We start from the raw sequence: 17582 nt of genomic DNA on the forward strand, positions 1-17582 counted from the left end.
AGTTCTTACTCCATGCAGCTGCGTGCTATTCTTTGAAAGAATGGATTAATGGATGTCGGCAGTCAATCAGCAATTTCTAGCACAAATTAGAAGAGAAAAATCACAAAACTTTAACACCTGTTTGAAGAAGGCAGCTCCTTAAAGTGTGGCGCCATTTCTAATGCCAGGCACATCACCTGGGGAAGACATTAAACTTAGAAACATTCCCCAGGAGGCTACTGTTGTTTAGTGACTAACTCTTTTGTGACCCCATGGACTATGTACATGGGATTCCCCAGGCAAGAATACTGGAGTGGGTTGCCATTTCCTTCTCCAGCGGATCTTCACAACCCAGAGATCAAATCCTTGTCTCCTGCATTACAGGTGGATTTTTTACCACTGAGCCACTGGGAGGCTGTCTTAGTAAAAGGCAGAGACAACTTGGCTTAATCAGGTTTTTGAAATGGTACAACGCTGTGCAAGAGATTAGGTGTTAAACAGAAAAGCAGTCTTGAGACAGTATATTAGAAACTAGTTAATATCATATCCCAGGAAAGGCCTTCTTTTTCTTCTTGGACATCGATGGGGCATGGGATAATAGCTGAAAGCCCATGGCGAGCAGCACAATTTTCTGGAAACCAAATTTATTTAGCTTTATGACACTCTACATATTTATTTCTCTTTTTACTCAAGGATTTACTATGGTTTATTTTCAATCATTCCATTCCCGTTTCAACTGTGAGCCAGTTATTGAGTCAAGGGATTTTACTCACACTTAGGTCAGACTGTCTAAATGATGGAGAGAAGCCTACCTAGGCTTCTCCTATGGTTAAGGTAGCAGCAATTTTTGTGACTGCAGCTGTGATATGGTGTAGCCCGTCACCACGTCCTTCCCTACCAGTAGAACGTTCTTTAGAAAGAACTTTGGAAGTTTATAAAGTTAATAAAGAAGGCTTGGGACTTCTCTGGTAATCCAGTGGCTAAGACTCTACACTTCCAAAATGCAGAGGGGATGGGTTCAATCCCTGGTTGGGGAACTAAGATCCCACATGCTTTGTGGCCAAAAAATGAAAAACACAAATAAAGGCTACTTTATCTCCGAGTTAAGATCTTCATACAGCCTAGTGCATCCACTCTCAGAGTTCTCTCTCTCCTTTTCTCCTCTAAGCTAATGTGAGGGGACTTAGACCACTGATTCTCTGCTCATCTCCCAAGTTCAGGACCTGCTGGTCCATGGCCACCAGTATGATGAAGCAAAAAAGAACTAGTTAGTAATCTGTCTTCCTGCTCTCATAACCTCAGGAACCAACAGCAAGGGGAAAAAAGAGAGAGAAAGATATTTGCAAACTTCCTGAAAATTTGACCCTAGGCTCTCAAGCTGGTATAGAAAGGTCCAATCACAACTAGTGCCTGAGCACACTGAGCCCAGTAAATTACTGACTCTTGAACTAATGGATGGACATTACAGAAAGAGTTACTCCAGATTGGAGAAGCTATATCAACATCAGTTAGTCTCAAGTGGCTACCGCCAAAACAGCCTTTTGAATATGTCAGAAGAATGAAGAGTAGCTTAACAGAGCCATAAAAGAGGCTTTCCAGTAGTCATGTACAGATGTGAGAGTTGGACAAAGAAGGCCGAGTGTCAAAAGAATTGATGCTTTCCAACTGTGGTGCTGGAGAAGAATCTTGAGTCTCTTCAACAGCAAGAAGATCAAACCAGTCAATCCTAAAGGAAATCAACCCTGAATATTCACTGGAAGGACAGAGGCTGAAGCTGAAGCTCTAATACTTTGGCCACCTGATGTGAAGAGCCAATTCACTGGAAATGACTCTGATGCTGGGAAAGACTGAGGGCAGGAGGAGAAGGGGGCGATAGAGGATGAGATGGTTGGATAACATCACTGACTCAATGGACATGAGTCTGAGCAAACTCCAGGAGATAGTGAAGGACAGGGAAGCCTGGCATGCTGCAGTCCATGGGGTTGCAAAAAGTCAGACACGACTTAAGAGACTGAACAACAATAAAAAGAGGCTTCTGATGAAAATCTCCGTCTTCGGAAATAATAAATCTGCTTTACTAAAAGGAAAGGGGGAAGGAGAGAGTGAATGAACTAAGTGACTAGAACAAGGGATTTTCCTGTTCTAACACATCTTCTGTTCACAATATATTAATAAAATATTTCCACTAACACTGTTTCTTTTCCTAGCCCTACATCCTCAGCACAGAAATTAATTCAACCTTCAGATGAGCTTACTTCTGAAGACTCAGGAACACAACAGTCATTTTTATCTCTTACAAAATGTGATTTTGAATCTACTACAGTTTTATTTCTATATAGGGATTATAGAAATTACTCAAAAGGAAGGTTGATAGAATTCTGATTCTTAAGATACTGTTTTATGAATACAGATGATTTAAATTTGAATATTGTGAGTGAATTATTCTCTTTTAACTCTATTTCTAAGTATTCAAATTTTTATATTTTGTCGATTTTGTTGTTTAAATGATTTCACTAAAACAACTGTAATAGGAATTTTACTGAGCAATTGGAGATAGTTTGAAATAAAATGGGGGAATTCGAACAAATTGTGAAATGAAAATATCTCCTCCATATCAATAAATAAGAAATGTCACAGCCATCAGTCATTTCTGGCCTCCAAATGTGAATGAGGACTCCCAAATTTACAATCCAGAAGATACCACCAATCCCCACGGTGATTACTGAGGAACTGAAGGGGTGAGGGGGCGGGGAACGGGGAGACGCAAGAGGCTGCCATATCTACCACTCTTAAGGTGATCAAGGAAACAGGATTGGCCCCAGATAGCGGAGGTGCATATGAAAGTAATGAATTCAGTGAGCCCAGAGGCTTGCATCTTCCCATACACAGAAAGCTAAATTCCTTGATACCTTATCTCTGATGTCCAGATTACCTGCTACCTTTGTTGCAAACTGGTACATAGCCTGACTCTCCAGCCCCCCACCCCACTCCTGCCCCATCCCCCACTGCCACCTCCTTGGAGCAGTATTCTCAGAGCTAGTGAGATACTGTCTCCATACCCTAAACAGTCCCACCAAATAAAGCAACTCTCTACTTTCAGGTTGTGATTTTTAATCGACAAATATAACTGAAATATTTGAAGTAAAGGCCATTTCTGTTTATGCCCAGATACATGTTTACTAAAGTCATAAGACAAACATGAAAGCAACTTGACGTTTACTTAAATAACTTTTAGTCAGTTTTAAAAAAATATTTCAGAGCGTTTGTAACTCAAGTATTTAACAGAAAGGTAAAAGGCTTCTCTTGATTTGGAGTTTTTCTTTTTTTTTTTTTTTTTTTTAATGGAGCACTTTTCTTAGTCATCTTTCCAATTTATTTGTGAGTTATAGACTTTCTCTTTCTGCTAAGAATATTCTGCCCAGCAAGTAATGCATCTGGTCCTATGAGATTATGGCATCTGAAGGAAAAATCCATGGACAGAGGCTGGAGTCAATGATGGAGGTCCGGGGAAGATGAACAAAAAATAAACAGAGCCTCTGAGCAGCAGGACTTGCCTGGCTGGGGGCAGGGGAAAAACACAGGAGTTTTCACATACATAAGACTGGATGTTCAGGAGAGACAATTTGCATGCTCACTTTAACCTGATACTTAGGGCGGGGAAAGGAATTTAGGAAATATAGTATAGAAAAAAAAATTCATCTGCTCAACACTAGATGGCAGTGAATGATAGTACTTAATAGAAAATAGGATTTCGGTGTCATCAGTGACACTATGAACATATCTGGACTGTTGAGTCTTGACCTAGAACAACAACAACAGCAACAAAAATCACCTGATCACTCTTGCCTTGTTTCCTGTTCTAGCTATAATCCAAATGATGAATGAAAGACATTATTTTTTCCTTCTGCCATGGCAGCTATAGTTCTGTCTCAATCTTCTCTACAACACTCAGTTTCTCCATTCTGGTGCTGTGGTGTGTTGTAATCTTTACATTTATATCCCTTACTGTAAATATACTTTTTTCTTTCAAAAAAGTGTTTATATATAAAGTTTTTGGAAACAGCGAACACTCTTCATTCTTTTATTTGACTGTTGTTATCCATTCCTAGTCAAGTGCTTTAAATGCCTTGCACTTGGAGAACTCTTAATAAGCACTGCATCTTTTAAATACACACTGTATTAGGTTTTGTGTTGTCATATGAGAAACAAGCCTGAGGCATGTGTTTTCTACTCCTCGGTCTTCGTCCCTGTAAGTGTTAGGGGAAGCACAATGATTGAAACCGCCCACCCTAACCAGGCACCATAGTAACCATTTGCATGAGTTGTTTTAGGACAGGAGGTCCTGCTAAGGAACACGAACTAATAAGCCACCACCAACCGGAAGAGTTTGGGAAAGGTCACAAGGAGACACCACATGTCCCACCACCTCCCAGAATCCTTCTCTCCGGCATCCATCTTGGCTGAACAAGGCGTGCACCACCAGGAAGGACTCTGAGTCAGAACGATTGGCTAAGGACAACTGGGAAACTAATCCCATCACCATAAAACCCGACACTGCCAGCCAGGTGGCAAAGCAGTTCTCCTGGGTCCCCTTCCCTCCTGCTCTCCACCCGGGTGCCCTTTCCCAATAAAATCTCTTGCTTTGTCAGCAGATGTGTCTCCTCGGACAATTCATTTCCGAGTGTTAGACAAGAGCCCAGCTTCAGGCCCTGGAAGGGGTCCCCTTTCCTGCAACACAAGTATAAAATTTTCCTAAAGGAAGAGACTGTGTTATATTTTCATATCCTCCGGAACTAGAATATTAGCCTCTTGGACCATCAGAGCTGAAAAAGACCTTAGTATTAACAGTCACTTGGTCCAATTCAATCCGTTTTCAGAGGCAGTAACTAAGGATCAGAGTAGGTAAGTAACTTGCCTGAGGTCACCTAGTAGCATTTTAGTGGGGCGCTGGAAACAGAACCAAGGTATGTTGGCCTGTAGAGCTTCGGATTCCTTAGCACTTCATAAGCTCCCAGGCCAGAGGTGCTGAATGGGAAAAGTGGGTTCTCGCCAGGCTGGGGGCCGGGTTTGGGGGAAACGTCCTGTCTCTGGTCTCAGCCAGTCTCCGCCGGCTTCAGAGGTTTTGAAGCCCAGGGAGATGGCACCTGCTCCCACGCAGGCTCTGCAGAACGGGCAGACTGGTAGGATACAAGGGCAACTTTTCTTTAAGCCACCGATGCAATCCCCAAAGGGTGAGTGCAGGTCCCTGCTTCTGGGAGGAAAGAGGTGTCCCTCATCCTAAACTTGAAGAGAAATCTGAAGCTTCGCACTCCCCAGCCTGTCGCCGCCCACATCCAGGGGCGACAATGGCTGCATAGGTGGCCTCTCGGGTGGCCCGGGAGACAGCGCTGGGGGGACAGGCGTCCTGCGCCCACGCCCTCCGCCCACCAGCGCTGCGCCCTGGGCGCGCACCACCTCCGGTCCCCGCTGGACGCTCTACTTCAGGGTGGGGATGGGTGCCCTGCCGCGCCTGGCTCATCCCAGTTGCCCCCACCCCAGGGTGGCGCAGGCAGGAATGCCCCCACTGTCAGCGGGGCAGGACCGCCGGTCCGGACACCCCTGACTCTAGGAGACAGCTTGTAAGACCAGAGTTGTAGGACTCTAAGCCGGAGGGCCTGCGGGTGGCAGGGGGACTGCGCTTATGGGAGAGAACTGGGCTTAGGGAGCCCTCGAACCGGGAGAGACCTGACCTGTTCTACTTCCAGAATTATTTCCTTCCAGCCCCAGCTCATCTCGGGCTTACAAGAAGATACACCCACTCTCTGAAACTGGGAACCACGATGCTCTGTTGCGCAAAGAAAACTAGTTTTTTAAAAAGTTAAAAAAACAAAACTTTGCTGAGCTTAAGCAATCTGCAAGATTTTTCCAGTATACATACAGTAAGTGCAGACAAATACTGTTTGATTCCACTTACATGAAATTCCTAGAAGAGCCAAAATCACAGTGTCAGAAGGTTCATTGGTAGATGGGGGGAGGGGAGCAGAATGGGGAGTTAGTGCTTAATGGGGACAGAGTTTCAGTTTAGGAAGGTGAAAACTTGGGGAGGTAGATGATGGTGAGAGTTGTACAACAATGTGAATGCATTTAGTGCCACTGAACGCTACAGTTAAATATGGTTTAAAAAAGAAAGAAAGAAAGAAATCTGCAGTATTTAAGGAACTGGGGCCACTGTGGGAACTTCTTTTACCCTCACATCCTTCACCAATAACATTAGCCCATGAGTATTTGCAGGGCATCTGCTAGTCCTCAGGACTGTGCTAGGCATGGAGGCTAGGATGGTGAATAAGACATATGTGTTTTCTTCTTTCCTGGAGTTTAGAAGTTTAGAAGAGACAGACTTGGTCGGGGGGCGGGGGCTGGGGGGCGGTGTGCGGTGGGGAACAGTTCCATGATTGAATGCTTCCAAGGGCGATGGCTTCAGGAGTGTGCTGAAACCTCTGGTACTGGCTCCCCACACCCACCCCAGGCAACTGTCAAATCTCCGGGAATTTTGTCAGCCCTGTGTTAATCACAGGGCTGTCAGCCATGCTTGCAATCAGCTAAGGTGAAGTACTCAGACCACTGAGATCAGCAACTGTCACAAAGCAGCCCTTCCCCGAGAGACCCTGCTGTTAACTTTACCTGCACATCATTGGAGAGAAGTGTTATGTCTCTGGGGGAGGATATCTACCTGCTGCTCAACAGGATTCTGTGAGTGTATCCAATTACCAGCTGGGCAGGGCGAGCTGGAAAGGGGGCCAATGCATCTGACAGGGTGCTGTAGCCACCGGTGTGTGCTGTGTCCTCCTCTCCATCAGTAATCCAAGGCAGGGAGGAGTATTTCCAGACCCATCTGTGTCAATAAGTGGCCAGGCAGTGGGGATGGGGCACCCACAGTGGTACAGCATCAGTTTTGAGTAGAAACATTTGGATTATGGAGGTTCAGTGGGTCCAAGTAACTGCCCCAACGTGCTCTCCCAAACTTTAGTTTTGGGGGCTTGTTTTTCTTTTGCATTATTTATTTATTTGGCTGTGCTAGGTCTTAGTCACAGCATGCCGGATCTTTAGTTGGAGCATGTGGGGTCTAGTTCTCTGATCAGGGATCGAACCTGGGCCCCCTGCACTGGGAGTATCAGAGTCCTAGCTACTGGACCAGCAGGAAAATCCCTTTTGCAAATTTTAGACATACCTAAACCTTCCACCATCAGGATTTTGCCTGATCTACCTACCTTCTGTTCTATTCCTAACTTCATATTTTCTTTAAACTCACTTGCTTTCTCTATGTAAAGAAATATTAAAGGAAACTTTAAACACTATTAATAAAATCAATATTGTTTTTAATAAATAGAAAGTGATCATAAAGATAAATGCAATGAAAACAGAACAATGCTATTAAATTTAAGCTCTGAACTTGAGGTCAGCTCAAAGAATGAACATCAGTAGGTGTACAAGATATGTTAGTACCACTTGGCAACATTTCTAGAGATCATCAGAATAACTGAAATCAAATTAAAAAGAAATAACTTTATCAGTGTGACTGGACATTAATGTCTTATCCAAATACCATTTAAAATTATCTTGTTATCATGATGCCATCATGCATCCTGACCTTCACTCAGCACTTCACAAGTGCCAGGCACGGTTCTAAGTAACTACTGATTTTCTGTAGTAATTGGATGTTAATGGAGTTTTTCTTTGTTCAGCTCATGCCAGTTCTGTGGCCATGCTATTGGGCTGGCCCAAATTTTCACTCAAGTTTTTCCATACCATCTTATGGGAAAACCTGAAGGAACTCTGTGGCCAACCCAATACTTTGGTCTTTTTTACTCATTATGCTTCAACTGACTTTAGTTCTACAGAGCCTGAAGGCAAACACAATTTACTACTGTGATAATTATCTTCTAACGAGCACATAATAAATCCTTCTATTTAACTGGTAGAAATGACTTTAAAACACATCTTCATCCTATTACTACTATGAATATGACAAAAATTTCCCCAGAAATAAAAATAAAATTAAGCTTTCTTGGCTGACCATTCATTCAACAGATATTTATTGAATGCCTATTATACAGGCTAACACGTGGACACAGAGGATGAACTTCTCTGGCTGATGGGCCAACCCGAGGTCCTGAAGACATTGTCTCTCCCAGAATGTGGACACGGTAAATAATATCATCAGTTATGTGAAAGAGTTTGCTTAAGAGCAGAAGGAGGATAGAAGCTGAAGTTCATGCTTGAGAGACTAGACTTCCAAAAGGAAAAGATAAAAAGATTTTAAAAAAAAGGAGAGCTGTGTGGTGATTATAGAACATAATCCTGTATCATATATTTGAATGTTGCTAAAGACTAGATTGTGTGTGTGTGTGTGTGTGTGTGTGTATCCTTGGGCAGTTTTATTTTAAATTTGATTTAATTTTAATTTTTGGATAGCTAATGCATTCATGTGTTTCAAAAACCAAAGGACCTAAAAATGTACCTAGTGAAAAGTTCTCCCTCCGTCTCTTTCCCTCATCTGTCAATCTAAGTAAGAGAGTAATTCTTAAATGTTCTCAACACAAAAAGACACAATAACTATGTGACAGGATGGAGGTGGTGGCTAATACTATGGTGATAATCATGTGGCATTTTATAAATGTATCAAATCAACCTAAATGGGAAGGAAATCCAAGAAAGAGGGGACACATGCATACGCCTGGCTGGTTCATTGTGCGGCTCAGTAGAAACTAAGAGCATTGTAAAGCAACTGTGTGTGCTCCGTTGCTCAGCCATGGCCAACTCTTTGTGACCCCATGGACGGTGGAGCACACCAGGCTCTTCTGTCCATGGAATTTTCCAGGCAAGAATATTGGAGTGGGTTGCCATTTCCTTCTCCAGCAAAGTAATTATACTCTGATAAAAAAAATCAATTAAAAATAAATAAATAAAAACATTATATATCTTAAATCTGCACAATGTAATGTGTCAATTATATTTCAGTAAGGCTAGGAAAAGAAAAGAAGCCCAATTTTTTCTTGTCCAATATCTGATCGCACAGAGGAAATGCAGAATCTGCCAGTGACTCAGTGGGCAGGCAGAGGTTATTCATCATCTGCCCTCTGAGGTCCAGCCCTGCCTTCCTGTGAGCTCAGGAGTGGGTCATGGGGTAGGGGCTAGTCTGAGGACAAAGCACATTTAGCCTTCCTCAGAGCCAGAAAGAAGAAACTGGCAGTGAAGATGGTTTAATAAACAGGGACCCCCAAGGGAGCCCCAGACCAGACCCAGTGTCCACTGGAACCCCCAATACCACCGCTAAATGAATTGGCTGCAATAATGATGATTTCATGCACTTCTTAAAATAATTACTTTACCCAATTCAAGATCTCTTCAAGTGTTTTCCTGCCATCAATCACCAGCACAGCAAAATCTCAGATGGTCCATGTTTTACTTTATACTTGCTTCCTCTATCCCCTGCCCTAGCTAGCCTTCTTGGTGAGCATATAACTTTTCCTTTTCCTTTTATAAACTGAAAAATGAATGGTGTGGGTTCTATTTTTCCATTCTTTCCCTTCTCTGTACAAACAAGCTCACTTCCCCCAATATTTTTTAATGAAATATTCTATCTAGATCAGTCCACACCTTGGTTGTCTTCCTTTGCCTACAGTCTCACTTACTGGTCTTCCCTGGTAGCTCAGATGGTAAAGATTCTGCCTGCAAGGCAGGAAGCCCAGGTTCGATCCCTGGGTCGGAAAGATTCCCTGGAGGAGGAAATGGTAACCCACTCCAGTATTCTTGCTGGAACAATCCCATGGACAAAGGAGCCTAGCAGGCTACAGTCCATGGGGCCTCAAAAAAGTCAGACACGGCTGAGCACACATGCATTTTAATTACAGGGCTTCTTTGGTGGCTCAGTGGTAAAGAATCTGCCTGCCAATGCAGGAGATATGGGTTTGATCCCTGAGTCTGGAAGAGCCCCTGGAGGAGGGCATGGCAACCCACTCCAGTATTCTTTCCTGGAGAATCCCATGGACAGAGGAGCCTGGCAGGCTATAGCCCATGGGGTCACAAAGGGTCAGACCCGACTTGACAACTAAACAACAAGTCTCCTATGTACGAACCTTCAAGCTGTGAACGTTCAGATCAAGTGTGTGTTCTGTCAGGGTCAGGTGTGAGTGACACGGCGCTTGCCCCCCGTCTCTTACTGCTGACGACCCTCAGCTCTCCCATATCCCACCTCATCTCCATCCTCCTCTTCTTGCTTATTCGCTCGATGCCAGTCCGTGTACCAGCTGTTGTACTGTACTACTGGACTTTTCAAAGGACCGTTCTATAAGACTAACAATGCTTTCTTAGTTTTTGCTGTTTTTGTGTATTATTTGTGTGAAGAGTATTATAAACCTATTATAGTACAGTTCTACAATATATAGCTGATTGTGTTCATTGTGTACCTAGACTAACTTTGTTGGACTTATGAACAAACTGGCCTTACGAACATGCTCTTAGAATGGAACTCATTCATACATAGGGGACTTACTGTATAGCAGGGGTCCCCAACCTCTGGGATCTAATACCAGATGATTTGAGGCAGAGCTAATATAATAATAATAAAGTGCACAATAAAAGTAAATGTGCTTGAATCACCCCAAAACCACCCCCACACCCCCAGTCCATGAAAAGATTATCTTCCACGAAACTGGTCCCTGGTGCCAAGAAGGTCGGGGACCGATGCTGTATAGGATTATAGCCGTGGTACTCGATGGGGGGCAGAGAATGGGAGATAGGGACATCGTAGGTGTCACAACTGGGGTGGGAGAAGGCTACCTGCATATAATGAGTATGTCACTCAGTGTCCCACAATATATAAGACAGATCCCACAACAAAGAGCCAAAGAACAGAGACCCCGAATTCAATAGCCCAAGATTGACAAACACTGGATTAGAGGAGCAATATTCAGGACACTTTTATCATAAAAGTCTGTGATACCCTACGAGAATCAAAAGTGAGTCAGAACAGAAGCAGAAACTGAGAAGGGTCATCACTGAACTCTTCTTGAGAATTTCCAGAAGCTCTGGCCTATTTATCTCCCATCACTGTGCACGGGCTCATATGTGCTCAGTCACTCAGTTATGTCTGACTCTTTGTGACCGCATGGACTAGAGCCTGCCAGGCTCCTCTGTCCATGGGATTCTCCAGACCAGAAGTGGGTTGCCATTTCCTTCTCTAGGGGCTCATGTAGTTCTAGTTATAAGATTATAGGACACTCTCAAAACGTGTTCTAGCTACCCATGTGGATGTCCCTCAATGCTAGGTCAATTTCTCATTAAGAGACTTTTGCTAATTCTTAAACTACCTCCTTACTTTGCATTTCTGTAAGTCCACTCAGCACCACATCCGAAAATAGGAAGATTAGTCAGCATTGCATCTGAAAATAGGAAGATTAGTCAGAAACCAAAAATGAGCATTTCTTAGGTACTTGCTTTGAAGGCAGAGGGCATAGTCACTAATCGCAGTTGCATTCTGAAAGGCATTATAGTAAGAAGAAGGGCAGAGATGCAGGGGCTCCTAACTGGTTAATAATAATGAAGGCATTAAGGACAGGCAAAGCTCTAGCCTCCCTGGACAGCTCGGGAGATGGATATTTCTTTCAATTTAACTAAACTTACGTTTGATGGAATGAACTGCATTTTGTGAAGTTGGGGCTGCAGAGAACTGTCCTATTTGTTTTAGAAATCGAATCACTGCCAATTTCATGTTCATTTAAGATGTTGCTAGGTAATCAGCAGGCCATGAGCAGCGGGAGAAGAGAGCTGGCTGTGCCATAAGGTAGCAGTTGCCCTTGTGATACAGGAGGAAAGGTGTCACATTATAAGGGAAAGAAATTATAAAGTATGCAGCTGCTCTCATGGGGCTTTTGGAAGAAATATGTAAATAGAGCAATGGAGCATAAACACAACAAGGAAATGGGCAGGTCTAAACCCCGCAGGAGTTAAACACCACTTGTGTAAAAAACAGAGATGGTCCCTGGAACTTCAGCTCTCGGAGGTGCAAACGGCTTATGTCTGATTCCAGCCCGTGGTAGCAAGACCCTTCTTTACCTTGAATAAACAGGAAATTACAACCAAAGAACACACCATAAGACAGAGTAATGTGATCTGTATCACTCTACGCACTGAACTGCAGTGCTCCTGGATTTATACATAAACACTTCAGAGCTGTAAATGATAAAAGACTAAGTCTGTTTATCTCTGCATTGTGTACTTGGGAATTAAGAAAAAATGAAGAGAAAAACCTACTGTAATAGTAAAAGCCCCAACTGCAATGTTTAGAATAAAAAATTCTTTTTCTTAGAAAATGTGTGGAACTATGTTGCAGGAACTTTTAAAAATAGCACATAGAACGGAATGTTCTTCCACAGATGAAAAATTAAGTGTACCATGTCCTTCCCCATCACCTGTGGCTTGGTAATGTCCTGTCAAGCAACCCAAATTAAACTGAAGGGGAGAACCTTCTGTAAGGCTCTCCACACCTGGATTTTATCAGAGATTCACTTTTGGCCCCTCATGAAGAATTTGCCTTGATTCAGCAATGGGCTCATCAGACGCCTGCCCCATTCCTCTGTTCTGAGCCTTTGTTCTGGAAGCTGCAGAATGGTCATTGGAGAATGCCTGGGGCACTGTTCTTCAGGGGTCCCTGACACTTCAGAAGCAAAAGCTGGAAGTGATGTCAAAGATATCCTAAGATTGGCTCAGGGCTGAGCAGACAGGAAGTAACCAGGACAGCGGCCCCTCCCTGAGATTCTGATTCTACGTCTGTGTTGTATCTGTTCCTCCAGAAAGTGACTATGGTTCCAGACGTCTGTTCAGCTGGGCTTGCCTCCCCACATCAGTTTGCCTGGTTCTCTCCAGTCAGTCTAGCAATCGAACCCATTTGCACATGGAAACCAGGCCCTAAGGATATGTGATCTAGACGAAAGGATGAAAGTTAATCCACGTGTGCTCATTTTTCTGGAAGCCTCAGAGAGCTGGCCCAAGTTCCCCCAAATGTATCCTTCAAAGCAGCCTGATTATCACTCAGTGCTTAGTGAGTGTATGCCTTGTACAAAGTACGTACATTGCTGTTATAGAAGCACAAACAGCAGTGAGACCAATCAAAGTATAATCTAAAAAACCCATTGGTGCCGATGAACCTGTTTGCAAGGCAGGGCTTCCCTGGTGGCTCAGCTGGTAAAGAATCCAACTGCAATGCAGGAGACCTGGGTTCAATCCCTGGGTTGGGAAGATCCCCTGGAGAAGGGAACGGCTATCCTCTCCAGTGTTCTGGCCTGGAGAATTCCATTGACTCTATAGTTCATTGGGTCACAAAGAGTTGGACATGACTGAGCGACTTTCACTTTCACTACTTTCAGTTGAGGTGCAGATGTAGAGAACAAGAACAGACTTGTAGACATAGGGTGGGGGAAGGACGGAGGAATGAACTGAGAGAGTAGCACTGGCATACATACACATTATCACGTGTAAAGTAGCGAGCTAGTGGGAAGCGCCTTTATAGCACAGGGAGCTCATCTTGGTGCTCTGTGATGACCTAGAGGGATGGAAAGAAGGGTTGGGAGGCAGGCTCAAGAGGGAGGGATCTTTGTATACATATGGCTAATTCATGATGTTGTGCAGCAGAAACTAATACATTATAAAGCAATCATATTCCAGCGTTTTAAAAAAAGGTGGAAAAAAAAAACTCCAGTCATTCTATGTTTGCATGTAGCTGTTCCATTAACTATCAGTCCAACTGCAGGCTATTATTTATGTAATTTTATGTGACTCAGTTACTTCTTCAGTAAGAGGGAGAAAAATGGCACCTTCCAGGGGTCCCACCCTTAGGGATCCAGCAGTTGGGGCATGGCCCAGGAACTTGCATTTTTGGAAAGCTCTTCACGCAATTCTGATGAGTAGCTAGACATAAGAACCACTGGTTGATAATTCCAAGAAAATAAGACTACTATGTCAGGAAAATAAAAGACATTTATGTATTTAATTTGTGGCCCTACCACTCAGCTTGCAGGATTTTAGTCCCCGGACCAGGGATCAAACCCTGGGAACTGGAACGTGCTCCCTTCAGTAGACACGTGGAGTCAACTACTGGACTACCAGGGAAGTCCCCACAACATTTATATTTGATGTTACCCTAAACGAGGCATTAGCCTGGGAGAATACCATTCTAGTTTATGACAGATTTAAAGTTAGCATGTATAATTTTATAGACTGAGATTAAGAGTGGGGTAGGGGGTGGGAAGCAGCCAGTTATTTGGCTGCTGGCAGGATATTCTCAGCTAATTTGTATAAAATATTCAGGACAGTTCTGGGTACACAGTAAATGCTCAAAACATGTTAACAATGATTTTCAGTATTGAAGAGAAACTGCATTGCTTAATTTAGGAAAATTTTAAATAGTCTTTAAAGAGGTGATCAGCTCTTCACTTGAGCAGAATATCTTTTAGAGATTACATGCAAGTATCCATGCACATTAAAACTTTATCTAACATGCTTACATTTTCCCACCAAGCAACTTTGGAGAGTTCTCTTTTTACTCTCACTTTTACATTTTGCATTTTAAAACTGATATTGATAGTCCTTTTATCCTTCTGAAAAACACACACCAAAAACTATCTGGAAAGAACCTATGTGGTCATTCAAAGAAACTGGAGCTGGAAAAATCCTTTAGTCCATCACTGGGACAAATGTTAGGATATTTTGAAATGTGTACCAACCAAACACTTATATCTATAATAAAATTCCAAAAACTTTTCCTGCCTTGTATGTGTTTATAGTATAAGATGTATTGAAACAGGCACGATGGTTTGAAGGTATAAGATGTTCATTTCATTACTTCATGTCCCTGATCATCCTTAGCCTTCCTTCATAAGCCTTTTGCACCTTTCTAGCATCATCATTTCTTCCTGTTCTTAGTTAAGACAGGGTGATACTTCTTAGCAGATACAAAATGACTAAGTGACTTTTAGTAATGTCAATTATGTGCTGGGTCCTTAATGCAAGACCACTTTGTGATCCTGCTCAGTTCTTTTAACCCTTTCTTCTCACCAAGGTGTTCCGTAGCTGGAGCACCAGCCACTATTAAAACATGATTATAAATCATGGGTTATTTGCCCACTGACCCTTCTTACCACACACACACACACACACACACACACACACAAAAGTTCAGGCCTCACTTAGACAGCATCTCTGCTCTTGATGAATCTTTATGGAACCTTATCTTATATTTTTAACAGCAAAGCTCAGGCTCTGTTTTACTGAAGCTGTTTATATATCTAATCAGAGTGGATCAGGAAATGTGGTTGACAGCGTAGGGCTGCCTGAGAAACATAATATTTGCTGGCCGGCTTTAAGGCCACCTTTCAGCTTGAAGGCGTGATCAATGGAGTGTGTCTGAGGCTCTGTTTAGATTAAGGGAAATAACGCACTGGTGGCCACATTCATCCCAAGCAAATCATTTTCCCTCACTCGGACTGTAGTGAAAAGCTTTCCAATAAAGTGATGACAGGATTAAATACAAGCAACTTCTCCTGTGTCCCTCATGTGGTTATTGGCTGCAGGCTGAGAGGAATGGGGGTTCCAGTGTGATTGGGAGGATGGCCCTGCAGAAGAGATGGCCCCCATACTCTGCCCGCCCCTACCTAGCTGTGTGGCCGAGGGCAAGTTATTGGATCTGAGACTTTGTTTCATCATTTATACAATAGAGATTATTAGTTAGGGTTCTCCAGAGAACTCTCTCTTTCTCTTTCCATATATATAATGCAATATATCTATAGATATAATATCTACCATTTATTTATATGGAGATTTATTTTAAGGAACTGGTGCATGGATTGTGGGGGTTGGTGAGTGTGAAATTTGCAAGGCAGGCCTGGGACTCAGGTTCAGGGAAGACTGATTCTGCAGCCTGAGTCTAAAAGCAGTCTGGAGGCAGAATTCCCTCTTTCTTGGGGGAATTCAGTCATTTTTTAAGGCCTTCAGCTGATTAGAAGAGCTCACTCACATTACAGAAGGTAAACTGCGTTACTCAGAGTTGACAGATTTAAGTGTTAATCTCAACTAAAACATACCTTCACAGTGACATGTCAACTGGTGTTTGGCCAAAAACGGTACCATGGCTGAGCTAGTCGACACATAAAATCAACCATCACAGGGGATCATAATAATCTTTGCTCAGAGAGCTTTGGGGAAAATAAATGTTAATGCCTAAAAGACACTTTGCATAGGACTTAGTAACAGACTCTGTGTCCCACAATGTTAAGGAGGATTTGATTCATCGTTTAAGACTAAGTTTTAAAACATTTAAAAAGACATGAATGAGTTACCATTGGGTAGATTCAACGTGACCACGTGACAGCATCTGCTTCCTTCTTAGTCTACTGATTGATGAGCCTCCCAGTAATAAGCTTTGGAGTCTCTGAACATTGAGGGGTGACACATTTGTAGCAAAGGCATGTTTCTAGGCTCACTGCATTTTTTAAAACTTACCTTCTGCTCTTGAGAAACAATAAAGAAGCTTTGTGAGTACAGACAGATTTTTTTGTGGGTGTTTTCATATCCTGTGGCCCCCATAATTTGCAACATGGAGGCACAAGTTAAGGGCTTATTTCACACTGTCTTCCCCAGTGCTCACCCAGACTTGGAAAAGGGCATTTAAAAATGTGGCTTCCACATACATCTTTCTCTCCGTGGTATGAAATATGGCCTCAAAGAAAACTCCGTTGTTTCCATTTCAAGGTCCTTTTGTGAGCAGAGAAACTGGGCAGTTACTGGTGGAATGCTACCTTTCCAAGATTTATGAGGAGTCGTGGAGGGCTCCGTAAACTCGGAAGGTAGCTTTTGTATCCTGCAGCACTCAAGACTGATTTAATTTCATGTCAGTCCTGGAACAGCAACCACAATATGAGCTGCAAGTTTATAAATTGCTCCTTGGAGCAGCTGACCTTGCAGGTGGGGGAGTCAAATGGAGTGGAAAAGTAGAGGAAGCCAGCAGATGGAGAATCTTGGTATACTGAGTGGGCGGATCCATTTCACCAAAACAAGAGTTCTCTTCTGCCCCCCCCCCCATATTCACCCCCAAACCCCTTCTTTCCCTTGAGTTTGTCTCCTGCCTAAAACACTCATTTTTTCCCCCAGAGGATGTCAGATGGACGAGTGAGGAAGAAACTGGATTATGGTGCCATGGTATATAGGGTCTCCTGGATTTTCAAGATTATTTCATGAAAATTCTGCTCTGAGCTACTCAGAATAAGCAATCTAAAGCCTAATTTACATCTCCTCTCACAATAGAATCCATCATGGGGATGTTAAACTGATTGCCACTAAGCTAATACTCAGAAGCACTGGATTCTTAACAGGAGCTCAAAATGTGGTTTGGATTCATAGCATCCACTAAGTCAGGCCTTAAAGAGAGCAAGCAACACACAATGTTATTGGGAGAAAAGCACACATATCAGGATAAATCTCCCCCAAATCTATTAGTCCCATCACAGTGGAGAGCTGTTTATGTGAGTGCTGGCAGCCTCTGTTTCCTGCTGTCACTTGGAATTATGCTGGAT

This window comes from Muntiacus reevesi, chromosome 12 (genome assembly GCF_963930625.1).
Source record: "Muntiacus reevesi chromosome 12, mMunRee1.1, whole genome shotgun sequence".
Taxonomy (NCBI): Eukaryota; Metazoa; Chordata; class Mammalia; order Artiodactyla; family Cervidae; genus Muntiacus; species Muntiacus reevesi.